Consider the following 27,998-nt stretch of genomic DNA (forward strand, 5'->3'; position numbering starts at 1 on the left):
AACAGGGGCACCAGGATGAAAGAAACATTTTGCCCATTTGTCTCTGCCTCCACCGGGGTTCGAACCCGGAACCTCAGGACTACGAATCCGAAGCGCTGTCAACTCAGCTGTGAGGCACCCCTACCCTGTGTGTGTGTGTGTGTGTGTGCGCGTGTGTGCATGTGCGTGTGTGTGCGTTTGTGAGTTAACCAAAGACGCCACATTAACCTCCTCCATGCTACCCATCAAGGGAATCACTGCATTTTCCCTCTCAATAAGACAAAATAATAACAGACTCTACTCATGTTGTCCTGCAGATTACTCCTGGGGAGGGCTGGCGGCATCAGCGGCAGCAGCAGCAGCAGCAGCAGCAGCAGCAGCAGCAGCAGCAGCAGCAGCAGCAGCAGCAGCAGCAGCAGGGCGCTGACAACGCTCTTCAGAAGGCTCTTCTGGTTAAGCCTTATAGTAAGTGACCAATTAAAACACATACAAAACTATATGTTTATATTCGATGGATTGTACACACGTAAACACGTGTATACAGAACTCTAATGTTACACGAGAGGATATTCCAGATGGGACGATGCCTGTTACATGATAAGTTACCCAAAATATATTCAGAAAATATATGTAAAAATCCTTGCTTGTCCCTAACTAACCTTTACCACCAGAGGAAATAGGATCAAGCCTAGAGTAGGTATTATGGGTGTGGGGGGCTTTGCGTTAGGATGTCCTTCTCCTAAAGCAACACTAGGAGAGGATAGTAATCTATCCTCTCAACTATTAATTCGCGTTGTTTACGCTAAGAGAGAGAGAGAGAGAGAGAGAGAGAGAGAGAGAGAGAGAGTTGGGGAGCTAGAGGAAGGGGGAGAGGGGGGGGGTTGGAGGAAAAGAGGGAAAGGAAGAGGGAGAGAGGAGAGGGAGAGGGAGAACGTAGAAGGGAGAAAGGAATAGTGGGAAGAGAGACAGAGGTAGAACGAGAAGTTGAGAGATAAAGTGTAGAAGCAGAGTACAGTGTAAGACAGGTCCAAGCAGAAAGTACGAAAATACGAGACAAAGATGAACTGGAAGAATGAAATAAGAGGGAATGAAAAGTGGAATTATAAGAACGAAAAGTATAATCACGTTTAATAAGCAGGAAACAGAAAATAGCAGGAGCAAGATGAAAAGTGCTCCTTAAGAATGGTTACAAAATACTGCACAAAAATTAGGAAAGAGAAATGATAAAATGACATACTAAAATTAATATTGCTAAGTGTAAGAGGGAAAGAGGAAGAGGGTGAGAGAGGCTGGGAGAGGGTGGGAGAGGCTGGGAGAGGGTGGGAGTTTGAAGGACTGCATCATATGTGTAAACAGGTGCGGGAGATGAGATCTGGCAGCATCGTTACCTTGCCTCGGTGACGTCTCCAACCTGAACACCCTAATAGAATTACCTCCTCCAGAGTGATGAGCTTGGAGAGAGAGAGAGAGAGAGAGAGAGAGAGAGAGAGAGAGAGAGGAGAGAGAGAGAGAGAGAGAGAGGAGAGAGAGAGAGACAAGAAAGTGACAAGAGATATTAAGGACAATAGAACAGCGAGAATGAGATAAAAAAAAAGACGGAAATGCAAGACAGAAGAAAAAAAACACGAGACAGGAAGGGGACAAGGAAAGAGAGAAATAGAGCACACCTACAACGCTTACACACACCACCCCAGCCACGCTGAACCACGTTCACAAATCATCCCATTTCCAGAATACATTTTCAATACACTATGAACTGATGGCATCTGCATGACTCAACACCCCCCCCCCCGAACACACACACACACGGCATCCTTTTACGGCACAAGTATAGGAACAGGGGTCAAGCATGGCAGCCAGAGGTACCAGGGGAACAGGGAAGAGCCAAGGTGATGAAATGAAGGGAATGTTCACCCAGTCTCTGGAGGACATCAAGAGTGAGATGCAAGAAATGATGCAGGAAATGAAGAACGAAATAAGCAACCTGAAAAGAGAGCTGACAGCAGCAAAGGAGGAGATTAGAGCCTCAAAGAGAATGGTATCGAGGCTGAGAATCAGACAACCATTCAGGAAGAAGGTGGTAATAGTTTTTTGGATGAGAATGCCACAATAAAAGCAACATTTGCGGAAATACTAAAAAAAAATAACTCCGAAGTAATGACTGCAGTGATGGAGGTGGCCATGAAAGCAGCCACCTCACAGGAGGCGGCACGCTCCACTAGCCAACTGCTGGAAAGGAACAGATCAGTGGTTGCGGTGGGTATTGAAGAGCAGGAAGGCTCTAATAGGACAGAGTGGAATGACAAGGACAAAACAGCAGTGAATGAAGTACTAAAGGCACTAGACATGGAAGGGGATGAGCAAAGCATTGAGAAGGTTTTCAGGCTAGGTTGGTACAACAAAGACCGAGACCGAATGATAAAGATAGTGTTTGCAAACGAGAGCACAAAGGAGAAGATCCTATCAAGGAAGAGCTCCCTAAAAACCGTGGGAAAATTAAAAAATGTATTCCTCCAGAGAGACATGACAAGGGAGGAGAGAGCCGTAGCGGCAGAAGCAAGGAAGAGACGCAGGCCGAGAGGGGAAAACCAGGAAGTCACAGCTCCCAACACTACACCCCCAGAAACGAGGGGGGAACCCACAACCAGCTACCCAGTAACACCAGAAGGGAGGACAACCCCGCCTACCTCCTCTGCATAGAAAACCCCCCTACCCCAAACCCTCCCTGCCCCCACTCAAATGTTCAGCCAAATCTCCCTCCCCCCCACCCAATCCCCACCCTTCTACCCCTCCCCTCCTCCCGAGTCCTCCCTCCCCTTTCACCCCATACCCTCCCTGTCCCTCCCCCTTCAGTGGATCCCCCACCCCTCATCCCAGTATCCTCTGAGACCCTGTTATCCACCTCACAGGTCCTCATACCTATGGAACAGCCTCCCCCACCAGCAGAACACTCACCAAGGAGGCGATTTGAGAAGGGACAGAAGAAAGTGAGCCTCAAAGCGATGTACACTAACATAGATGGAATTACAAATAAAGCAAATGAGCTTGGAGAACGGGTACTAGAGGAAAACCCAGACATAATAGCCCTCACAGAAACAAAGATCACGAAAACGATAACAAACGCAGTGTTCCCACAGGACTATTATGTTATGAGGAAAGAGAGGGAAGGAAGAGGTGGGGGTGGTGTAGCTCTGGTGGTAAGAAAAAGCTGGGATTTTGAGGAGATGGATATTCAGGGCTGTGAAGGTTTCAGTGACTACATAGCAGGTACCTTAACAAATGGAGGGGAAAAAAATTATAGTCGTAGTCATATATAATCCACCACCAAATGACAGAAGACCTAGACAGGAATATGATAGAAAACAACATGGCCACCATTAACATAATGGAAAGAGCAGCTTCTGTTGCTAGCAGCAAAGGATCTGGACTACTAATTATGGGAGACTTCAACCATGGGAAGATAGATTGGAGGAACAGAGACCCGCATGGAGGACCAGAAACATGGAGGGCTAAGCTGCTGGACGTGGCAACAAGAAACTTTCTAAGCCAGCACATCAAAGAACCAACAAGAATGAGAAGAGAAGATGAACCAGCAATGCTTGATTTGATATTTACTCTAAATTAGTGGGATATAAGAGAAGTTAAGATGGAAGTGCCCTTGGGAATGAGTGACCACAGTGTATTGAACTTTGAGTACCTGGTAGAGCTAGGACTTATCTCCCCCAAAAAAGAACTAGGAATCAAAAGGCTGGCATACCGAAAGGGAAATTATGTACAGATGAGAAGTTTCCTAAGTGAAATACCTTGGGACACAGACCTCAGAGATAAGTCTGTACAGGGTATGATGGACTATGTTACCCAAAAGTGTCAGGAGGCAGTAAACAGGTTCATCCCGGCCCAAAGGGAAAAATCCGAGAAGCATCAGAAGAATCCATGGTATAATAGGGCATGTATGGAAGCGAAGAAACTGAACAAAAGGGCGTGGAGGAACTTCCGGAATAACAGAACACCAGAAAGCAGAGAGAGATCCCAGAGAACCAGGAATGAGTACGTCAGGGTGAAGAGAGAAGCAGAGAAAAGTTTTGAAAATGATATGGCAAACAAAGCCAAGTGTCGGAAAATCCGACACCATTTAATAATCATACAGATAATAGCTGTATTACCAACAAGTTACCCATAGAAAACGTAACTTGTAGTGGAATTACCGTCTAAAGAAAACGGGATATCATCACCACATACTATTATAATTCACCAGCTATTTTGCTGGGAATTATTCTTAAATACATTAGTCTTTGGACTTTACCATCATAAAAACATCTTATATAAATTAACTTAATTATCAATATTAAAGTAGAGTAAATGTGACCCTTCTATCACGTTCTGAAATCTGGACAATGTAAGCCAGGCGTCAGAGTGGAGGAAGGAGGGCAGCCATTGTTGTTTATTGAGACCAGAGGCTCACACGGGAGCAAATTCGGCTCCTGTTAAATTTACTTGGACGTAGTGTTATGGAAACCAAAGGTGTACCATTTTTCAACACGCTGTCTACATATCAAGTTAAGTGTTCTTTCCGAAACCCATTATCTATCATTAGTGGCCATTAATGTCATTATATAGGGTGACCCGGTTAGAACGCGAAATCGCCTCATACTAAAGGTAATTAAGCCAGGTCTTTAATGTTCCATGTACTGTATAGTGTTTTCTCTGATATACTTGTCATATATAGGATTCTGGCTTCACAGCTAGCGCACTTTTGACAGGTCAAGACGAGGAAGGAAGATTTGTGCACCAGTTACTGGGTGATATGGAAGCTACCTCAAAGAGGATAATTTGGTGTCTACACCCTAGTTATACCTGGTGGACTAACCTGCTGTACTATAAGATAAGGAACCTTTTCAATGTATGTAGTTAATTCTGTAATTTGATTGGCTGCATATATATTAATTTAATAACCCCCCCTAATGTGTAGAGGATCGATTTGTGAGATTAAGAGATTATTGCAGAAATACAGTCCACTTATCATTATACAAATTGCTATCGAAGTATATAAATTAACGTAAATATAAATTCATATAAATTAAATAAATATAAATCTCACAGGTCGGTTCCCACATTATTTGGTCATCTTCGAACCGGATGACGGATTATTTGATCCTTTGAACTCACATTTGGTCATCTTAGTACCGGATGAACCAGTTAACCAGTGGATTCATTAAATATACTAGTGCAGTGTTATTTAAACAAAGGCCAGCCAGTCAAAGACAGAGGCGAAGCCTCGTGGGAGCTCAGGAGCCTCCCTCAGCCCAGATCAGCTTCGTCAGCGGTTTCATGCACACCCACAGATTTGGTGGAGTGTTATTCTGTGAAATGACAGCGCTAATATAGAAGCCGACCAAATTAGTGACTATGTCGCGAGATTGTTCACGGATTTCGTGGTGTTACATTTCGCGAGAGATTATCTACGAATTTTGTGGAGTTTATTTCGCGAGGTCACTAATAATATTTAATACTTCTAGATAATATTAGAAGTTTCATAGAGGCTAATTAAGAGGCTATTATCAATAATTGTGTATATTATTTCTCCAAAATAGAGAATTATTTAATATATATTGCACTAGTGATCACAGTATAATATTTGCTAATTGCCAACCCACAACAGGGTAGGATATGACTAGTTGAACTATTATCGTTCATCCTAGTCCCATTATTACCATAGTCAGTTGTACTATATTCAACAACTTAACACCATTAATGAATGGTCCAGACCCTATTTTGGGTGTAATTTTTATCAACTCGAATTGAGTTGTATATATAATAATTTACTTATGATCATTACACCTTTGAGTGATTAATTAGTGTCTCTACCATCCTAGGGTGATATAGAAGAGCTAACCTAAAGGTACTTCCAGTGACACTGGTTTATCACTCAAATCATTAGTGTGTATGATTGTATATATATAATGTGTATTAATTTTAAGTGCTAACCTCTAGTAGAGGTAGGATTATTGCCTAGTGAGTTCAGAATTTACCCTAGGCTACCATTAGTGTTTGTTCAGTATTATGAGCAGCCCAAGTACAAGTCCCACAAGGCTTCACCAACGAGCCAGTATGGATAATGCAGGGAGAATGAAAAGAACCCTTGCAGGTCTTAAAGGCCACTTAACAAGACAGATCAAGAAATGTGAAGATTTGTCACAACAATCTCAAGTTGATTATGCTGACCTGGAAAGCTATTATCAAGCAGCTGCAGGTAAATTTGAGCAAATCAAATGCCAAATAGCAACATATGTGGCTGAACTTGCCAACACTAATTTATCAGAAACAGAAATAGACGACATTATGGTTGATCTTGCGAATTATGAAGATCAGACTCAAGCCACGTTACAGCCTTATGTCAAATTAATTGCCCAGAACAAGGCAGCAACAACAACAACAGTTGCATCTAATACGAGTCAAGCAGAAGCTCGACTCCCTCCAATTAATTTACCCACTTTCTCAGGAAAAGATGAGGAAGATTGGGACGAATTTTGGAACAAATTCGTTGACCTTGTAGACTCAAAACAATCTTTACCAAAGAGTAGTAAATTCTCTTATTTGCAAGGCCAATTATCAGGTGAGGCTAAAACAGTAGTATCCCATCTGAGATTAACTAATGACGGCTATGATCTGGCAGTACAACTCCTCAAGGATAATTATGCTGATCCAGAAGTAAGAACATCACATTTAGTTCATGAGCTGTTGCATTTACCCCCACCGGAGGCTTCAGCTGATTCACTCCAAGTCTTCAAGCTGGAGGTAGAATCATTAATCAATGCCCTCAGCCTGACAGCAGATACAAACGGGGCTGAGTGGGTCTTGAAAATAATTGTCCAGGAGAAAATACCTAGGGACATATTGAGACAAATGAGTGCTCATTACAATAAAAGTATCTTATCCATGAATGAAATATCTGAAGGTTTAAAGTCAGTAGTTCATCAATTACGAACACATGACAAATTAAAACCACCAAGTAAACCCTCAGAAACCAATAATAGTAAACCACAGAGTACCAAAGGTACTCCAAATCAATCTAGACAATATAATTCAACACCAAAGTGGAACAGTAGCAGTGTGGGCGTATATGCAGTGGGACCCTCCAAGCCTATAGTTACTGTGTCACCCAAGAACGTGACACCAAAGGGTACTGGAAGCTATGGAACATGTTTGTTCTGCAATGAGAAACATTCAATGTACCACTGCTCTAATTATCCTGATAGTGACGCCCGTGTTGAGCGACTCAAAGATTTGCAACATTGCACGAGGTGCCTCAGGAAACATAACATCAACGACTGTGATACCCAATTACACACCTGTAATAGGTGTAACAAAGGTCAGCACCATGCAGCATTGTGCAGAGACACCAAAACAACGTCTCCAAACCCCAAGGTGGAAGATAGCATTCCCACCACAGTACAGTACTGCAAGGTGCAACAAACAAACAGTGTCCAATCGGCAAAGTCTAAAGGTAATACGACTTTGCCTACTGCCCAAATTACCATCCTGAATAAGAGGGCCAAGGTCCATACCCGTGGGTTGTTTGACCAAGGATCCCAGAGAACATATATCACTAAAAGTTGGCAGATGAACTACAATTAAGGTCTGTAGCCCAGATGTCATTCAACATATCAGGGTTTGTAACAGATGCAGGACCTCAAGTCTACCAGGTGGTACAACCATCAGTACGTTTAGGCAGGTACGTCTGTCGAGTACAAGCCATTGTGGTGGACAAAATACCAGTAGACCTACAAGTTCAAGGTCTGCGAGCAACAGCCAAATTCCTGAGAAATAGAGGAATAAAATTGGCAGATAATATTAAGTCTGATCACCTCACTGACTTCGGTCTCCTTGTTGGGACAGACTATTGCCATCGATTCATCGGTAGCCCTACTAAATATCAGGGTATAACCATGTTAAACTCTGCAGGAGGTAAATTACTCTCAGGCCCAGTATCAAGCCTGAGGAGACCTATGCCTGCAGATAAACAATACCAGTAGAAATCTAAATTTGTCAGCTGATTATATTTCTCCAGTAGCATTATACTATGGAGATTACAGCTGACTATAGTAACAGAGGTTGATGTTAGTATCATCATTTAAAGCTGAAGTTGAGTTCATGAGGCCTCAGTGGCAAATCAGTGAACAGTAGCCTAAAACAGCTACAAGTCACTGCGACCAATGTCACTGAACCCACTGCAGTCTCAGAACCATACTTTACTTTAATGATGAGCTATTCAATCTTCTGAATCAATTAATTAAATTAAACCCCAATAAATCTGATGACTGATTTGATACATTTATTATTTAATCAAGATGTATTCCATGGGCCTCAGTGTTTATATATCAGTGACCAGTTACCTGAAGAAACTTCAAGTTATATCTAATGTCACTGATCTCACTGCAGTCCCTGAATCATACTTGACTGTAGTACTTGATCACATCCTGTCTTCTGGGTTAAATAATATGTAATTAGGCTTGAATATTAGCCTTTCAAGAGTTGACAGGGAAATGAAATCGCATTAGACTTCTAACCCCTACAACTCTAGTACGGGACATCCGTCCTGTACGAACAGACACACAAATGTGTGATTACTAACTACTAACATCAAATTAATGTAATAATTCGAAGGAGGAGTATCGGTGTTCGTCTGTTCTAAACAGGACTTCGACCCGTGAGCAGCCCCCTGGGGAATTATGTCGGAAAATCCGACACCATTTAATAATCATACAGATAATAGCTGTATTACCAACAAGTTACCCATAGAAAACGTAACTTGTAGTGGAATTACCGTCTAAAGAAAACGGGATATCATCACCACATACTATTATTTCACCAGCTATTTTGCTGGGAATTATTCTTAAATACATTAGTCTTTGGACTTTACCATCATAAAAACATCTTATATAATTAACTTAATTATCAATATTAAAGTAGAGTAAATGTGACCCTTCTATCACGTTCTGAAATCTGGACAATGTAAGCCAGGCGTCAGAGTGGAGGAAGGAGGGCAGCCATTGTTGTTTATTGAGACCAGAGGCTCACACGGGAGCAAATTCGGCTCCTGTTAAATTTACTTGGACGTAGTGTTATGGAAACCAAAGGTGTACCATTTTTCAACACGCTGTCTACATATCAAGTTAAGTGTTCTTTCCGAAACCCATTATCTATCATTAGTGGCCATTAATGTCATTATATAGGGTGACCCGGTTAGAACGCGAAATCGCCTCATACTAAAGGTAATTAAGCCAGGTCTTTAATGTTCCATGTACTGTATAGTGTTTTCTCTGATATACTTGTCATATATAGGATTCTGGCTTCACAGCTAGCGCACTTTTGACAGGTCAAGACGAGGAAGGAAGATTTGTGCACCAGTTACTGGGTGATATGGAAGCTACCTCAAAGAGGATAATTTGGTGTCTACACCCTAGTTATACCTGGTGGACTAACCTGCTGTACTATAAGATAAGGAACCTTTTCAATGTATGTAGTTAATTCTGTAATTTGATTGGCTGCATATATATTAATTTAATAACCCCCCCTAATGTGTAGAGGATCGATTTGTGAGATTAAGAGATTATTGCAGAAATACAGTCCACTTATCATTATACAAATTGCTATCGAAGTATATAAATTAACGTAAATATAAATTCATATAAATTAAATAAATATAAATCTCACAGGTCGGTTCCCACACCAAGACCGAACCAAAGCTACTCCACAGTCACATCAGAAGGAAAACAACAGTGAAAGAACAGGTATTGAAACTTCGAACAGGCGAGGACAGGTATACAGAGAATGACAGAGAGGTGTGTGAAGAACCAAGAGGTTCCAGGAGGTCTTCACAATAGAACAAGGTGAGGTCACTGTGCTAGGAGAAAGGGAGGTAAACCAGGCGGCCTTGGAAGAGTTTGAAATTACGAGAGAGGAGGTCAAGAGACACCTGCTGGATCTGGATGTTAGAAAGGCTGTTGGTCCAGATGGGATCTCACCATGGATACTGAAAGAGTGTGCAGAGGCACTTTGCTTGCCACTCTCCATAGTGTGTAGTAAGTCACTGGAGACGGGAGACCTACCAAAAATATGGAAGACGGCGAATGTGGTCCCAATATACGAAAAGGGCGACTGGCAAGAGGCACTGAACTACAGGCCAGTGTCCTTGACTCATATACCATGCAAGGTGATGGAGAAGATCGTGAGAAAAAACCTGGTAACACATCTGGAGAGAAGGGACTTCGTGACAAATCGCCAACATGGGTTCAGGGAGGGTAAATCTTGCCTTACAGACTTGATAGAATTAAACTTGAACTTGAAAGATTAAGCAAGAAAGAGAGGGCTGGGCGGACTGCATTTTCTTGGATTGTTGGAAAGCCTTTGACACAGTACCGCATAAGAGGCTGGTACATAAGCTGGAGAGACAGGCAGGTGTAGCTGGTAATGTGCTCCAGTGGATCAGGGAGTATCTAAGCAATAGGAAGCAGAGAGTTACGTTGAGGGGTGAGACCTCCGATTGGCGTGAAGTCACCAGTGGAGTCCCACAGAGCTCTGTGCTCGGTCCTATCTTGTTTCTGATATATGTAAATGATCTCCCAGAGGGTATCGATTCATTTCTCTCAATGTTTGCAGACGATGCTAAAATTATGAGAAGGATTAAAACAGAAAAGGACTGTTTGAGGCTTCAAGAAGACCTAGACAAGCAGAAGGAATGGTCGAACAAATTGTTGTTAGAGTTTAACCCAACCAAATGTAATGTAATGAAGATAGGTGTAGGGAGCAGGAGGCCAGATACAAGGTATCATCTGGGAGAGGAATTCTTCAGGAGTCAGAGAAGGAAAAAACTTGGGGGTTGATATCACGCCAGACCTGTCTCCTGCAGCACATATCAAGCGGATAACATCAGCGGCATATGCCAGGCTGGCCAACATACGAACGGCATTCAGAAACTTGTGTAAAGAATCATTCAGAACTTTTTATACCACATATGTCAGGCCAATCCTGGAGTATGCAGCCCCATCATGGAGTCCATATCTAGTCAAGGATAAGACTAAACTGGAAATGGTTCAAAGATTTGCCACCAGACTAGTACCCGAGCTGAGAGGTATGAGCTACGAGGAGAGACTACGGGAATTAAACCTCACTTCGCTGGAAGACAGAAGAGTTAGGGGGGACTTGATCGCCACATTCAAGATTCTCACGGGAATTGATAGGGTAGATAAAGACAGGCTATTTAACACAAGGGGACACAGGTGGAAACTGAGCGCCCAAACGAGCCACAGAGATATTAGAAAGAACTTTTTTAGTGTCAGAGTGGTTGACAAATGGAATGCATTATTAGGAAGTGATGTGGTGGAGGCTGACTCCATACACAGTTTCAAGTGTAGATATGATAGAGCCCAATAGGCTCAGGAATCTGTACACCTGTTGATTGACGGTTGAGAGGCGGGACCAAAGAGCCAGAGCTCCACCCTTGCAAGTACAACTAGGTGAGTACAACTAGGTGAGTACACACACACACACACACACACACAGGTAAAGCCTCTCACAAAGTCAGTCAATCAATTGGTGTACAGTGTTATTGCTTTTTAATAGTTAGTCTTGGATATAAGGTAACAACTGAAACGAATATCAAGGGAAATGGGGGCTCATGTGGGAACTAGTTTCTGACACAAAAGTGTGAAAAACACTACGACCTACCTACACGGAGACAACTCTCCCCCCATCCCTTCTCTAACCCCCACCCCTCCCAACAGAGTAGATACTGTAAATACACTGCCTCCCAACCATATGCATTTAACAGTCCCTCTATAATCCCCCACACACCCTCGCCATCCTCACACACCCTCGCCATCCTCACACACCCTCGCCATCCCCTCTCTCCCACCTCCTCCCCCCCTTCAATACACACTCAGACACACCTACCTCCCCCCCTCTCTCTCTCTCTCTCTCTCTCTCTCTCTCTCTCTCTCTCTCCTCTCTCCTCTCTCCTCTCTCTCTCTCTCCCTCTCTCTCTCCTCTCTCTCTCTCCTCTCTCTCTCTCTCCTCTCTCTCTCTCTCTCTCTCTCTCTCTCTCTCTCCTCCCTCCCTCTCTCTCTCTCTCTCCCTCTCTCTCTCTCTCTCCCTCTCTCTCTCTCTCTCCCTCTCTCTCTCTCTCTCCCTCCCTCTCTCTCTCTCTCTCCCTCTCTCTCTCTCTCTCTCTCCCTCCCTCTCTCTCTCTCTCTCTCTCCCTCTCTCTCTCTCTCTCTCTCCCTCCCTCTCTCTCTCTCTCTCCCTCTATCGGGCAAAACATGGATGGGACACGAACTCGGGCTGGCACACGCAGGATGTCAATCGCGGCTGGAACAATTTCAGAGGAAGGGGTGGAACAGGAAGCCGGGATGAAGGGAGTATTCCAGCAAATGTGGAAGGAATTCAGTGAAGAACTGAGGTCAATGAGGGAGACAGTTGCCAACCTGCAAGTTGAACTAAGGGCAGCAAAGGAGGAGATAAGAAGCCTGAAGGAGACTTCTCCACAATACCAGACACAAACCGTGCCTCAGGGAGACAGGAATGCTACTGTGGAGGGGACCTCCACACCTCAGCTCTCATTTGCTGAAATACTTAAAACGAGCCCTGAAGCTAGGTCTGCCGTTAAGGAAGTTGCCATGGAAGTGGCTTCCTCTCAGGAAGCGGCTAGATGTACCAGCCGGCTGATAGAGAGAAATAGAGCAGTAGTAGTAGCAGGCATTAAGGAGCAAACAGGGACCAGACCAAAGGAGCGGAGAGACAAGGACAAAAACATGATTAAAGAGATCCTTAAAGAGGTAAGGATGGAGGGAGCTGAGCAAAATGTTGAAAAGGTTTTCAGGCTTGGAAAGTACAACAAGGACAGAGACCGAATGATAAAGGTGGTTTTCATGAGCGAAATCGCGAAAGAGGGATTATTAGAAAGGAAGTGCTGTCTAGCAAGTGGAGAGAAGTTCAAAAGAGTATTCTTGCAGAGGGATATGACAAGGGAAGAGAGAATGCAAGCAGCAGACGCGAGGAAGGAGCGCAGGGAGAGAGAAAGGAATCAGGGAGCCACACCCCAGATCCCTACAATCCCAGAGGGAAACGGGGAACCCTCCTCCAACAGTGCATTAGCCACAGGGAGTGCGGCACCACCCCCTCATTCCACCCAACAGACACCCTACCTGCCCCAACCCCTGTCAGCCCCCCACTAAGTACCCACCTAAGGCACCCCTCTCCTCCCACTCACCCCCCTCCTCCCACTCCCCCCTCCCCCCAGGACCTCCCTTCTCCCCCATCCCCCAAGCCCTCCCTTCTCCCACATGCCCTTCCGTCCCTCCCACCCACAAGCCCTCCATTCTCCCCCACCCCCCTAAGCTCCCCACTCTCCCCCACCCCACCTAAGCCTTCCCCTCTCCACCACTCCCCAAAACCCTCCCCTCTTCCTCAACCACCTCAGCCTTCCCTTTCCCCCCAAGCCCTCCCCACTTTATTGCCCCCCCAAACCCCCCTTTCTCCCCCATCCCCCCACCCCCCTCAACCCTCCCCCTCTCACCCACCCCCCCAACCCTCCCCCCCTCACCCACTCCTCCTACCCTCCCCCTCCCCCCCCTCACCCACTCCCCCTACCCTCCCCCTCCCCCCTACCCCCCCAAGCCCTTCCTCCTCCACCAGTCTCCCCATACCAGATCCTCCCAGCTCCCGCTCACCCCAGACCCCACAGGTCCTCCCCAGAGGAGAAGCAGAAGAGAGTTAGTTTCAGGGCAATGTACTCGAACATAGATGGGATCACAAGCAAGGCAAGTGAACTAAGGGAAAGAGCACAAGAAGTGAACCCAGATGTAATTGGACTCACTGAAACAAAACTCTCTGGAATCATAACGAATGCCGTGTTTCCCCAGGAGTACACAATAATAAGGAAAGAGATTGAAGGTAGGGGAGGAGGAGGAGTGGCCCTACTCATGAGAAAGGAATGGAGTTTTAAGGAGATGGCTATCCCGGGCTGTGAGGGTTTCAGAGACTACATAGCAGGCACCATGACAATGGGAGGACCAAGGATAGTAGTAGCAGTAATATATAATCCTCCACCAAATGACAAAAGACCCAGTCAAGAGTACGAAAGCAACAACATGGCAGTTAACACTATAATTGAGAGGGCAGCCTCTTCTGCCTGTAGAAATAGATCCAACCTGCTCATCATGGGGGACTTCAATCACGGCAGGATTGATTGGGAGAACAAGGAACCGCATGGAGGCGAGGATACGTGGAGAGCCAAACTACTGGAGGTGGCGACTAGAAACTTCTTAACCCAGCATGTCAGTGAACCCACAAGGATGAGAGGAAACGACGAACCAGCGAGACTCGACCTGGTTTTCACCTTGAACGACTCTGACATAAGAGAAATCAGTTTTGAGGACCCAGTAGGAATGAGCGACCACAGTGTATTGGTGTTTGAGTACCTGATTGAAGAAGGGTTATTGAACTCGAGAAGGGATACCGAAACCAAAAGGTTAGCATACCGAAAGGGAAACTATGAGGAGATAAGAAAATGCCTAGCAGATATAGCATGGGAAACAGAGCTCAGGGAAAAGACGGCCCAAGATATGATGGAATACATCACGCAAAAATGCAAGGATGCAGCAAACAAGTTTGTCCCAGTCCAAAAGGAAAACAGTGAAATGAAGATGAGAAACCCATGGTTTAATCAGAGATGTAGGCTAGCTAAGCAGCAAAGTAAAAGGGCATGGAGAAACTATAGGAATAACAGGACACTGGAGAGCAGAGAAAGATACCAGAATGCCAGGAATGAATATGTTAGGATGAGAAGAGAGGCAGAAAGACAATACGAAAATGACATCGCAAGCAAGGCAAAGACTCAGCCTAAATTGCTGCATAGCCACATCATGAGAAAAACAACAGTAAAGGAACAGGTTATGAAATTAAGGTTAGGGGCAGAAGGATTCACTACAAACGACAAGGAAGTGTGTGAGGAACTGAATAAGAAATTCCAGGAGGTCTTCACCTTGGAGCAAGGAGAAATCCCAGAGATAAGAGAGGGAATAGCTAACCAGGAACCACTGGAAGAGTTTGAGATTACCAGTGGGGAAGTAAGGAAGTGTTTACTAGAATTGGATGTGACAAAGGCTATAGGTCCAGATGGAATCTCCCCTTGGATACTAAAGGAAGGAGCAGAAGAACTGTGCCTCCCGCTCTCCATGGTGTATAACAAATCACTGGCGACAGGGGAACTGCCAGAAATTTGGAAAGCAGCTAACGTACTCCCGATATACAAGAAAGGGGATAGACAGGAGGCACTGAATTACAGACCAGTGTCCCTAACCTGCATACCATGCAAGTTGATGGAGAAGATTGTGCGAAGAAAGCTAGTGGAACATCTGGAGCGAAAGAACTTTGTAACACAGCATCAACATGGATTCAGGGATGGCAGGTCCTGCCTCACAGGGTTACTTGAATTCTACGACCAGGCAACAAAAATAAGGCAAGAAAGAGAAGGGTGGGCAGACTGCATATTTTTGGATTGTCAGAAAGCCTTTGACACAGTGCCACCCAAGAGGCTAGTGAAAAAACTGGAGATGCAGTCTGGAGTGAAAGGGAAGGTACTCCGTTGGATACAGGAATACCTAAGTAACAGGAGACAACGAGTCAGTGTGAGGGGTGAGGTCTCAGATTGGCGAGACGTTACGAGTGGAGTACCGCAGGGGTCAGTCCTTGGACCTATACTGTTTCTGATATATGTAAATGATCTTCCAGAGGGTATAGAATCGTTTCTCTCAATGTTTGCCGATGATGCAAAAATTATGAGGAGGATTGAAACTGAGGACGATAGTAGGAGGCTACAAGATGACCTAGACAGACTGAGTGAATGGTCCAACAAATGGCTGTTGAAGTTCAACCCGAGTAAATGCAAAGTAATGAAACTAGGTGGTGGAAATAGGAGGCCAAACACAGGATACAGAAAAGGAGATGAAGTACTTAATGAAACGAACAGAGAGAAAGATCTAGGAGTTGATATCACACCAAACCTGTCTCCTGAAGCCCACATAAAAAGAATAACGTCTGCGGCATATGCGAGGCTGGCTAACATCAGAACAGCGTTCAGGAACCTGTGTAAGGAATCATTCAGAATCTTGTACACCACATATGTAAGACCAATCCTGGAGTATGCGGCCCCAGCATGGAGCCCGTACCTTGTCAAGCACAAGACGAAGCTGGAAAAAGTCCAAAGGTATGCCACTAGACTAGTCCCAGAACTAAGAGGCATGAGTTACGAGGAAAGGCTGCGGGAGATGCACCTTACGACACTGGAAGACAGAAGAGTAAGGGGAGACATGATCACAACCTACAAAATCCTCAGAGGAATCGACCGGGTAAACAAGGATAAACTATTCAACACTGGTGGGACGCGAACAAGGGGACACAGGTGGAAACTGAGTACTCACATGAGCCACAGAGACGTTTGAAGGAACTTTTTCAGTGTCAGAGTAGTTAACGGATGGAATGCATTAGGCAGTGATGTGGTGGAGGCTGACTCCATACACAGTTTTAAATGTAGATATGATAGAGCCCAGTAGGCTCAGGAATCTGTACACCAGTTGATTGACAGTTGAGAGGCGGGACCAAAGAGCCAAAGCTCAACCCCCGCAAGCACAAATAGGTGAGTACACACACACACACACACCCACACCCACACCCACACACACACACACACACACACACACACACACACACACACACACACACACACACACACACCCACACCCACACCCACCCACACCCACACCCACACACATACACACATACATACACACATACACACATACATACACACATACACACATACACACACACACACACACACACACACACACACACATACATACATACATACACACACACACACACACACACACACACACACACACATACACACTGCCTACCTGTAACGATTCGAGAAAGAGACCTGGGAGTGGATGTGACACCTAATCTAACTCCTGAGGCACATATAAATAGGATAACGACAGCAGCGTACTCTACACTGGCGAAAATTAGAACTTCATTCAGAAACCTAAGTGAGGAGGCTTTTAGGGCGCTTTACACTGCCTACGTGAGACCCGTCTTAGAGTATGCCGCGCCATCATGGTGCCCCCACCTGAAGAAACACATAAGGAAACTGGAGAAGGTTCAGAGGTTTGCGACGAGGCTTGTCCCAGAGTTACGAGCGATGGGATATGAAGAGCGTCTGAAGGAACTGAACCTTACGACACTAGAGAAAAGAAGGGAGAGAGGAGATATGATAGGGACATATAAAATACTCAGGGGAATTGACAAAGTGGAAATAGATGAAATGTTCACACGTAATAATAACAGAACGAGGGGACATGGGTGGAAACTGGAAACTCAGATGAGTCACAGAGATGTTAGGAAGTTTTCTTTTAGCGTGAGAGTAGTTGAAAAAATGGAATGCACTTGGGGAACAGGTTGTGGAAGCAAACTCTATTCATACTTTTAAAATTAGGTATGATAGGGAAATGGGACAGGAGTCATTGCTGTAAACAACCGATGCTCGAAAGGCGGGATCCAAGAGTCAATGCTCGATCCTGCAAGCACAAATAGGTGAGTACACACTCACACCCTCCCCTCCTCCTGCCATGTCCCCCCCTCTCCCGTTTTCCTTCCAGTCCTCCCTCCCCCTTCATCACATGCCATCCCTGTCCTCCCCCCCTTCACTTGACTCCCCACCCCTCACCCCAATATCGTCTGAGACCCTGTTATCCACCTCACAAATCCTCATACCCATGGATGGAACATTCTCATGTCAACAATCGACTTGAGAATGGTCCAGGAAGGACCGAAACGTCGTCGTCCCTTCACCTTCTAGTGTGTGGTCAACATACTTCAGCCACATTATTGTGACTCATCGCCTGCAGGAAGCAGAGAGTTACAGTGAGGGGTGAGACCTCAGATTGGCGTGAAGTAACCAGTGGAGTCCCACAGGGCTCTGCATTCGGTCCTATCCTGTTCTTGATATATGTAAATGATTTCCCGGAGGGTATAGACTCATTTCTCTCAATGCTGACGATGCCAAAATTATGAAAAGGATTAAGACAGAGGAGGACTGCTTGAGGCTTCATGAAGACCTAGACAAGCTGAACTAATGGTCTAACAAATGGTTGTTAGAGTTTAACCCACGCAAATGTAATGTAATGAAGATAGGTGTAGGGAGCAGGAGGCCAGATACAAGGTATCATCTGGGAGATGAAATTCTTCAAGAGTCAGCAAGAGAAAAAGACTTGGGGGTTGATATCACGCCAGACCTTTTCTCTGCAGCCCATATCAAGAAGATAACATCAGTGGCATATGCCAGGCTGGCCAACATAAGAACGGCATTTAGAAACTTGTGTAAGGAATCATTCAAAACTTTGCATACCATATATGTCAGGCCAATCCTGGAGTATGCAGCCCCAGCATGGAGTCCATATCTAGTCAAGGATAAGACTAAACTGGAAAAGATTCAAAGGTTTGCCACCAGACTAGTACCCGAACTGTGCTGGAAATTTCCAACAATTATTCTCATCCCTAATACAATAAGATATATTTCCAGTATTAGGCTTCATACTCATTTAATACTTATTTACTAATCCTTAGTACAATGGGATGTATTTCCTGTCCTAAGTGTCATAATTAACTATACTAATGCGTAGTTTAGTATCATAGAATTCATTGCATTAGGATGTGGAGCGTCGTTTAATTTTTCTTCGAATCGTGGAAATGCTGCATCAGTCAGCTAGCCACCAAGAACATTTCATATTAACATATCAAGTAGAATCTAGCCTTATTTTGTCTTTTACTAAGGATAGGCATTTATTAATAGATTCACTTTTCGTTAATACATTTATCATTATTTTCTGGAATTAATTTATGCAGCCACGATTTGCTGTCAGTGTGAATATAATGATAAATTGTATCTCCACTCCAGATCTTTTCTCGTGTATTTAATATCGTCTAAATTAATTGACTACACCATGAGAAAAGAGGTATCGCCACATAACACCTTTATTGTGACGTAAATATTCGTCACAACGCATTTCCACCCATATAATTTATGCTCAGAACCCCTATCTTGAGGTTATCTTGAGATGATTTCGGGGCTTTTAGTGTCCACGCGGCCCGGTCTTCGACCAGGCCTCCACCCCCCAGGAAGCTGCCCGTGACAGCTGACTAACACCCAGGTACCTATATTACTGCTAGGTAACAGGGGCATAGTGTGAAAGAAACTCTGCCCATTGTTTCTCGCCGGCGCCCGGGATCGAACCCGGGACCACAGGATCACAAGTCCAGTGTGCTGTCCGCTCGGCCGACCGGCTCCCTACTCATAGCTCCTACTGGGAGCTATGCGCATGCGCGACTTTTGAGCGGGAAGGGAGAGAAGACGCTATACTGGCGAGAGAGAGAGACGCGACAACCTCCATTGCAAAGGTGTTCTGAAGTCTGCTTATCAAGATTAGTCTTAATTTTGGATCATCTGGCCTTCTACAGACTCCAGACTGATCCTGCAAATTTAATTTTACGGACACCACGTTCGGCAGGGAAGATTAGTATCCTTATTTATTTGTTGAGGCCTTTAAAATAGAATTGGGTTACCTCCTTGTTCGTTACGATGTTTGGCTACACCAAATCCTACGTAAATGTATAGCTGGTCCCCAGATCCATTTAGAATTTCCTATTAATTGAATGATTGTGAGAGGATGGTTTCTCAGGATTCTACCACAGCTGACTTGAATGGCTCATCGCAGTGCACAGTGCACCGATCCTCATGCACAAGCCCTATCTCTGTTAACCCTGGATAGTAAACTGTCATGTTGGGTATCTCCAGGATGTCCACTTAACCAGGAATACGTTTATAATAAGGACGTCGCCGTATGTCCAGGCAGGAAGCAGTTACAGGGAAGTTAACCATACTTGACACAAGGGTCAGTGAGTACACAGGAGGTACCAGTGTGAGAGAAAGAGGACTCCAGCGAGGCGACAGATCTGACCTCTGGGGTCAGCCTCAACCGGCGTGATGGAGAATTACAACTGTGACGTGTTCATGACGTCACCTCTGCTACTGATTATGGAACGATCAATATGATTGGTTCCCGCTCTTTTGCTAAAACGCCATTGGTAAAATTGTAACCCCTTGTGTTGTGTCCCATGAGGAGCCCTGAGCCCCAGGCAAGAGCATTCAATTGAGGAAGCCCTTACATAGAGGACGTGTCCTGTTCTGTCCAATTGACTGAACACCGTCCATTCCTCACCGTCAAGTTAAACTCAGGGTCTTTTCGATATACCAACGTTTGCCCGGAATCGCGATTGTGACTATATTGTTTATAAGCCTATGACAAATCACCAGAGTGAAACAGACTGGTATCAGGTAACCCCTGGTGACAAGTGGAGATCGTCTGTGAGTGACTTAGAGTGAACTAAGGCAGTGCCGCCTAAGTAATCTGTGTGTGACTTTACCACAGTATACCTACATGGTACCATATAACCTGCAGCTGTCACTGTCCAGAGCGTATAGCTAGTACCTCAGTACCTCGGTACCTTGAGCTGTCAGCCGTAGTGTCAGCTGTAGTCCGCCGTAGATGTAGTCACTGACAACCGTAGTGTCAGCCGTAGTGACATCACATTACGTGATGTCACCACCATACTCACCGCCAGTGCCATCTAGTGTGTGCGTGTGTCTGTTATGCATACAGTGCGCCCTCCTGCGAGTACCCTCCGTGTCATATACGGTTTGTGGGAAAGCCTGTCACCAATGGTCTCACGTCATAACGAGGAAACCACCTGTCAGGCCACCTATGAGTTCTTGCATTAATGTGCCTGAGTGAATAAGAGAGGTAGCCTACCTTGAAGTACAAGATCTTGTCATTGTTTTATTGTGTCTGTCTGTGTTGATCTGAGGTATCAACCATAGTTCTCACCTTCTCATACCTGACACAGGTATAGGTGAAGACACCCGACGGTGTATGCGTGTTTATCTGTGTGGTATCACAACATTACACTCGTCTGTGAATGTGAGCTTCACATACACAACACTTTTAGTTATTGTGTGACATTATTATTGTGCATGATTATTGCCTGTCCCATTGACAGTATTACTGTGATTTATTGAGCATCATCATTACCCGAGTATCCAGTTGGAACTCTTGTGATCCCTTTGCACACCGTCAGTTAGGTTTGCCGTGTTAATGATTGGCTGTCAACTGTGTTAAGTTAGGTGTTTCTCCACGAGTGGATCCGAATCGATTAGCCAGACGTTAAGAGTCTCGCTAATGCAACCATAGCCTTTCTGACGCCCATCTAAAGTAAATCAAGCAGCCTTTGTATTAGTGGTTAAGTTAGTAAATAAACTATTGTTAAGCTTTATGCGGTGTTTCCGTTGAACCACTTCTGAATACTGCCAACTATTTACTCCTCTGTTCCTCTGTCACAGCTGAGATTTAATTAGTTCTTATTGTAGATAGTTCTCTCTCTGTGTAAGAATCATACATACATACTATGTTGCATTGATTATTTATTATTAATCTTTATCGTGCGGTAGTATTTTAACATTACAATTTACTAACCAATATAATCTATGCGTATGCATATTATCATTATTATTGTCTTATAATATATGTTTCATGTAGGCTAACCTCATAGAATACACCCAAAATGTGTCATGGGAAGCTGGTTCTAGAAGGTATAGAATTTAACGGTTCATTGCTTAATAGAGTAATAGAATTTAATTAAATATAATCATAGAGATCCAGAAGTCACAGGTTCTCTCATTTAACATCGCATTCTGATCATTCGAGCTATCTTAGATTTAATTTTTATTTGCATTCATAAAATTATACATTTATAAGTATTAAACTAGAGCCAGGTTTCCCCATATATTTTCTGGTCATTCCAACCGAGATAGTCTAGAGAGCTAGACTATTATTAACGAACCAGAATTAATAGAAATTTATACCGGTTCTCAGAGCCCATATTTTCTTATCAACTTCGACCCGGATGAACTAGAATTAACATAATCAGTATAATTAGTAGAATATAGCCAGAAGTTAGGCTGTCTACAATTCATTAATCATTTATCACCCCTGATAATATTATACTCTTTTCGTTAGGGAATATTGTCAGGAGCTAGGATATCAACCCACTCTCGCACAAGACAGCACTTATATGACTTATTGATTATAGTCAATATTTTACTTATGAATTGTGTCTGTCTCCAGGAGCCGATGCTTGGTGCTCGTCCTGGTCGTTTTCGTGGCTATTCCTTTCCCCCCCCCCCCAGCCGTTGCTGGAGTTCCTAATTCTTCTGCTCTCTTGATTCGCGTTGATGTTCCCTTTGTTCCTTTACTTTTTCCTTTGACTCTCCATTGTTCTGCTGCTCGTATCGTTGTGGGGAAATGGTACACAGTGTGTTCCATTTATCTCCCCCCGAGTGTCCCGCTCTCTCTTCCTGATTTGAAACACCTCCTAGACTCCTTGCCGGAGCCTGTGCTCCTGCTGGGTGACATCAATTGTCGTCATTCTCTTTGGGGTGACGTTCTGACGAATACCCGGGGTCGCCTCCTTGAGCCGTTTCTCCTATCTTCTTCCCTGTCTCTTCTGAATTCTGGTGAGCCCACTCATTTGGACTCTCGGACTCGCACCCTTTCTTGTCTTGATCTTTCTCTCTGCTCTTCTTCTCTTTACTTAGATTTCACGTGGCAGGTTCTTGATGACCTCCATGGAAGTGATCATTTCCCCATCCTTGTTTCCTTTTTCTCTTTTCGCCCTTCCCTCTCTTTCCCTAGGTGGCAGTTTGCTAAGGCAGACTGGACCCTATTTACCCTCAGTGCTGCTCTCTCTGACCTCTCCCTTCTGCCTTTCTCTCGCGCTCTCCTCCTTTTTCATGACACTGTCTTCAACGCTGCCCTCCGCTCTATTCTTCGCTCTTCCTCACGGGGTCCGCGGAAGTGCGTTCCCTGGTGGAATGCGGACTGTGCTCGGGCTGTGCGCTGTAATCGTGCAGCCTGGGAGAGGCACCGCCGTAGGCAGACGACCGATTCTTTTCTTTTCTTTCGGAAAGCGAGTGCGGTGGCCCGTAGGGCCATCCGTACGGCTAAACGTGAATGTTGGGCATCTTATGTCTCAACAATTACGTCCGAAACTCCTCTGGCCCAGATCTGGAAGCGTATCCGCAAGATAGCAGGTAAGTTCGTTCCGGATGTTTCACCGGTCCTTCACCTCCATGATACGCTTGTGGCGGACCCGTTGCAGGTCGCTTCCGAACTGGGTTCCCACTTTTCTTCTGTTAGCTCTGGTCTTCATCTTCCCCCAATCTTTTTCTTCTTCGTAAACCTGTCCTTGAGTCTCGTCCTTTAGAATTCTGCACTTGTCTTCAGCTTCCCTATAATGATCCCTTCTCTCTCTCTGAACTTCGTTCTACCCTGGCCCTCTGCGGTTCTACGGCGGCGGGCTCCGATGGTATTCATTATGAGATGCTTCGCCATCTCCCTCCGTGCCCGTCTCAGTATTTACTGAGTCTGTATAATTGGATCTGGGAGTCGTCGTCAGTCCCTGAGGACTGGCTCGATGCCGTTGTCCTCCCTGTTCGCAAACCGGGGTCTCTGGGTACTTCCCCTAAGGACTTTCGCCCTATTGCCCTCACAAGTTGTGTCTGCAAACTCTTTGAACGTATGGTTAACGTTCGTCTGATGTGGTTCCTGGAACACCGTCACCTCCTCTCCCCTTCTCAATTTGGTTTCCGCAAGTGCCGCAGCGCGACAGATGTCCTGGTGAACTTGGAGGTCTATATTCGTACTGCTTTTGCTGCGAAGACCTCCGTTGTTGCCGTCCTTTTTGACCTGGAAAAGGCTTACGACACCACTTGGCGATACCATATTCTATCTCAACTTCATTCTTTTGGCCTTCGTGGTCGTCTCCCTCTCTTTCTCCGCAGCTTCCTCTCTCATCGTTCCTTTCGGGTGCGCCTTGGTACCGCTCTCTCTGCCTCTTTTCAGCAATACGAAGGTGTGCCCCAGGGTAGTGTTCTGAGCACTACTCTTTTTCTGGTTGCCCTCAATGGTCTTCTTTCCTCAATTCCTTCAGGTGTCTTCTCCGCTCTCTATGTCGATGATCTTACCCTTTGTTGTCAGAGTGATGATTCGCCTCTCCTTCAGCGCCGGCTTCAACTTGCAATTGATGCCGTGTCGTCTTGGGCCACCGATCATGGCTTCAAGTTCTCTACTTCTAAGACTTGTGCCATGACTTTTACGCGGAAGCGGGTCGTTCTTCGTCCCTCTTTGTCACTTTATGGTCATCCCCTTGAGTACAAAGATTCCGCGAAGCTTTTGGGGTTGTTCCATGACACTCGTTTGTCTTGGTCTCCCCATATCTCTTACCTCCGTGTTGAGTGCTCTAAGGCCCTTACCCTCCTTCGGGTCTTGTCCCATACTTCCTGGGGGGCAGATAGGCGCACTCTCCTTGCTTTACATTCCTCTCTCGTCCTGTCTAAGCTCGATTATGGTTGCCCTGCTTACTCGTCTGCTTCTCCTTCTACTCTTCGCCGTCTTGATGCTTTGCACCATACTGGGTTGCGCCTCAGTTCTGGTGCCTTTCGTTCGACTCCCGTCCTTAGCTTGTATGTTGACACTGGCTTCCTGTCTCTCCAGGACCGCCGTGATCGCTACTGTCTTCGCTATCTTGCGCGGTCCTTATAACATCCTTCCTCTCGCCTCTGTCGTGCTTTAACTTTTACCCCTCCTGCAGTTCCTGTTCCTCTTCACCCTCTCCCTCTTTCTGTCCGGTTATCTCGCCTACAGGATTCTCTTTCCGTTCGTATTTCTAATGTTTCTCCTCGTGTTGTTCCTTCTTTGCCCCCGTGGAGAGTCCCTCTTCCGCAGTTTTGTACATCCTTGACCTGTATCACTAAAGCTTTTACCCCTCCTACGGTTCTAAAACGCCTTTTCCTTGAGCACTTTTCTTCTCACTCCCGCTCCGTTTCTGTCTTCACCGATGGGTCTAAGTCTGCGGACGGTGTTGGCTACTCTGTTGTTTTTCTTGATCGCACTTATATGTGTCGCTTACCTCCGGAGACTAGCATCTTTACAGCGGAGCTTTATGCTATTCTCTATGCTCTTCGTCTCCTGCTTTCTCGTTGTCAGTCTTCCTTTGTAGTTGTTGTTGACTCTCGTAGTGCCCTCATGGCTCTCGGGTCCTTTAATCCGGTTCATCCAGTAGTTGTCGAGATTCAGCATTGGCTATTTCTTGTTCATAGTAAATTTAAGTCGGCTGAGTTTTGTTGGGTTCCCAGCCATATTGGTGTGTCTTTAAATGAGCGTGCGGATGCTGCCGCCAAGGAAGCTGTCCGCTCTTGTCCCATCTCTCGTAAAGGTGTTCCATATTCTGTCTTTTACCCGGTTATCCATTCCTCAGTCCTTACCCGTTGGCAGGCTTCTTGGTCGTCTGTTACTGGTAACAAACTACGTACTCTTAAATGTTGTGTTTCCTCACACATGGGCGATGGGAAACAGCTCTGGCGAGGTTGCGTATTGGCCATACTCGCTTAACCCATGGTCACTTGATGGAGCGCCGCCCTGCTCCTTATTGTCCTAGTTGCATTGTCCCTCTTACGGTCGTGCATGTCCTTCTTGAATGTCCTGACTTCCAGGACGAGCGTGTGTCTTGCTTTCCGACCGCCCCTCGCGGTCACCTGTCCCTCAATAGAATTCTTGGTGACTCGGATAATTTTGATATCGTTCACCTTATGCGTTTTTGTTCTCGTATTGGCATCCTTGGTGATATTTAGCGCCCTCTGATTATTCTGCGCATTTGATGGTGCTACATAGCCTTCCCGGTTTGGTGCCTTCTTTTGATAATTATGTAGAGGTGACCCACGTGTTACAACAATAGTACAGTAATATTTCACCTGGAACTGTCGTCGTAGAGAGAGGTAGGGCTGGTAGGGCAGGTGGAGCAAGTCTAGGCCCCTCAGGAAGGGTAGGACAGAGGGAGTCAATGCCTCTTTAGGGGTCCTATGGGCACATATCCTAAGTGCCAGTGGTGCCGGGCAGGCGTCGTCCGCGCTGGGTCACATGCAGTTCAAATCTGGCCCACTCGGCCTGCGCGAGGCTGCTGCGCGGGTAGGCTGTGCGCCGTCGCCGTCCACCAATCAGGGCACAGCCCTGCCTATACTGTAAAATGTCTCCTTTGGCGGGCTCTTTGAATGTGGTTCCCTCTACAATTACTTACTTGCTTATGAATTAGTACATAGGTGGTATATTCCCAGTTATATTTTTTTCAAGGCCCAAACTCTTCCTCACGTACCAATTTACGTCTCATAGTACCCGTTCATCACCGCAGACAGCAGAATAGTCGTGATTGGTTCAATTATAATGAAAATTGTAGTTTTCAGGTCCCACGTGGGTTGTGAAATTTACCTACTATTGTCCATACTCTCAGAATATAACACATCAGCTATATCCTATTGAAGGCTCGTAATTTTGTTTTAAGAAATATTAGTTGTTCTTAGTAAATTATAATAAGCACTTTAATTTATTTCATAAAATAACAGTGCTTCACCAATCAACATTATATACACTAGTATATACTTTAAAAATCTTTAAAGAATGTATAGTAGTATCGTCAACAGAAAACGATGTTACGTTGGAATGTCTACGGGGTAAACTACTGCAGACAGGATGGTATACTTTTTTCTACCTACTGTTGGATTTTGTAGGGTCCACTACCACCTGTTAGGTGGGTAAGGGGTCCATACCACTTGCAGAATGGGTCTTTGCCCAACAACTGCCCATAGGATGGGTATGGGGACCGCAATCATCCACAGGATGGTTATGGGGTCCACTACCGCCTACTGAATGGGTATTTGGTCCTCTACAACCCACAGGATGAGTATGGCGTCCACTACCGCCTGCAGGATGGGTATGGGGTCCACTACTGCCCACAGGATGGGTTTGAGGACCACTATCATCTGCAGGATGAGTATGGGGGTCCACTACTGCCCACTGGATGGGTATATGTTCCACTTCCGCCCACAGGATGAGTATGGGGGAGGGGGGTCGCTACCACCCACAGGATGGGCATGGGGTCCACTACTGCCCACAGGATTGGTATGGAGAGCACTACCGCTCACAGGATGGGTATGGGGTCCACTGCTGCCTACAGGATGGCTATGGGGTCACTATCACCCACAGGATGGGTATGGGGTCCACTTCTGCCTGCAGGATAGGTATGAGGGTCCACTACCACCCACAGGATGGGTATGGGGTCCAATACCGCCCACAGGATGGGTATGGTGTACAATACCGCCCACAGGATTGGTATGGGGTCCACTACCGCCCACAGGGTGGGTATCGGGGCCCCGTCCATCCACAGGATAGATATATTCTCCACTACAACTCACAAAATGAGTATGGGGTCCACTACCGCCCACAGGATAGGTATGAGGTCCACTACTGCCCACATGATAGGGATTGGGTCGACAACTACTCACAGGATGGGTTTTGGGGGGCACTACCACCCACAGGATGGGTATGGGGTCGCTACCACCCACAGGATGGGCATGGATTCCATTACTGCCCACAGGATTGGTATTGGGTGCATTACCACCCATATAATAGGTATGGGGTCTACTACTGCCTACAGGATGGCTATGGGGTCACTACCACTCACAGGATGGGTATGGGGTCCAATACCGTCCACAGGATGGGCATGGGGTCCAATACCGTCCACAGGATGGGCATGGGGTCCAATACCGTCCACAGGATGGGCATGGGGTCCAATACCGTCCACAGGATGGGCATGGGGTCCACTACCACCAACAGGATGAGTATATTGGGTCCACTGCTGCCCATACCGCCTGCAGGATGGATATGGGACTTATAATTATAATAAGCACTATTAGTTTATTAAGTTTATTATTACTTATTAAGTTTATGATTACTACT

This window comes from Procambarus clarkii, chromosome 78, assembly GCF_040958095.1.
Source record: "Procambarus clarkii isolate CNS0578487 chromosome 78, FALCON_Pclarkii_2.0, whole genome shotgun sequence".
Lineage (NCBI taxonomy): Eukaryota > Metazoa > Arthropoda > Malacostraca > Decapoda > Cambaridae > Procambarus > Procambarus clarkii.